Source organism: Clytia hemisphaerica, unplaced genomic scaffold (assembly GCF_902728285.1).
Source record: "Clytia hemisphaerica strain Z4C2 unplaced genomic scaffold, Clytia hemisphaerica genome assembly, whole genome shotgun sequence".
Classification (NCBI taxonomy): domain Eukaryota; kingdom Metazoa; phylum Cnidaria; class Hydrozoa; order Leptothecata; family Clytiidae; genus Clytia; species Clytia hemisphaerica.
Window position 1 is genome coordinate 562,266 of NW_027104146.1, and position 1,493 is coordinate 563,758.

The 1,493-nt window shown below is 37.6% G+C and overlaps 1 protein-coding gene across 2 annotated transcripts in view; it reads right to left on the bottom strand.

The window, feature by feature from the left end:
* Positions 1-1,493, bottom strand: part of LOC136813847 (myotubularin-related protein 9-like) — a 69,400-nt gene that overhangs the window by 16,914 nt on the left and 50,993 nt on the right. The window lies entirely within an intron of this gene.

The window sequence follows — 1,493 nt, forward strand, 5'->3', positions numbered from 1 at the left end:
TTTAGGGTATAAAACACCTTATTGTTTACATCAACTTGAGACTAGAGGTAGAACGCTAGGCTAGACCGTCAAATTTCATCATCAGTAATCTACTGAAGTATAAGACAAATCACGTGGTCAAAAGCAAACAGTCATGGGTTTCGATGAGGACTAACAACAGTTCAAGTGAGTTCACAAACGTGCAATCGATCACGCATTCAACAAAAATTACCTACCAACTAATGAGTATGCTTAAAAAAGTAAGACATTTTAGTATTGGAAAATTTCTCCATTTGTTTCAAGTGTTATGACGCTCTGCGAATTTCGGCATTGAGTCAGTTGTACAACTGCAAGAAAATTACCGACACCCTTGGCAGATGAACACCTGAAACCTTTTAATGATCTACTCTCGCTTATTTGAACTCTATTATTCGAATCGTTTTTTATAATTATTCGAACTTGTCTCCGTTTTGGAGAAACCCCCTTTTAATATAATTTATATAATTCGGATCTCTCTGTTATTCGAACATATAAAACGGGAAGTTCGAATTAGCGAGGTTCAACTGTAACTACTTGTTTAGAATGAGAGGCTTTTAAAGCCACCAATTTATTTTTCAATTTATGTTCAGGGTCTGAATTGACATTCATCCTACAGTGTGGTTCTTCACGTGGCCCTTACCTCGAAACCACCCACGCCCACACCCCTCACATAAGGCCTAAACTTTAGGATATTATGACCAAATAACAACAAGAAGCAGAAGCGGCATGGAGCCCAATGATATGGCAATAGTCAGCGTTTGCTACAAGGCGCCGTTTCTTCCAATATATACTTGAATGGACAATTTTTTGACCTTCTTTTTTTACTTGAATGGACAAAGGCTGCTTCTTTAACAACGGATATACAGCACCACCGACAGCAACATGCTAATAAAAGCCTCGATGGTCCGCCAAAAAGGGATGTGGGCCAAGTATTTTCAAAACAGAAAATTTTACTGAATTGTAAATTGAGCCGCATCGACCAGTGCTACCATTGGAACCACTTTTTCTAAAAACTGCAATCAAAGATGATGGATAGGATATAGTTTTGTTTGGGGTGCTAAGTGTAAGGTTTGTTTAGCTGTAGAAGATCAACATAGAAATGAATACTGTTAAGTGTAAAGCTGTAGAAAACCTTTGCTCTTGTGGTTTGGAAGTTTGTGTCCGAGGGGAATCGAAAAAAGTGTGCGATAACTTTTGACTTTTTGAATTTCTATTTACTTTTTGAAATTTCAAATCGTGTACGAAAACCTGAGTGGTTTAGCCCTCGGCTGTGTCGGGGTCAGTGTTATAGCTAAATTGTGGCAAAATGACTTTGAATCGAAAACGACGATAATAAAACAGATAAGATTTACATAGCAGAAAACTCCCTTAATATTCAGATGAAGAAAAAATCAAAGCGGTGAAAGAAGAAATTTGCGCGTCTTCAAGAGACAGGTGTGTTACAAGCGTTGAAAAAGTTTCGACATAAAAAAAGC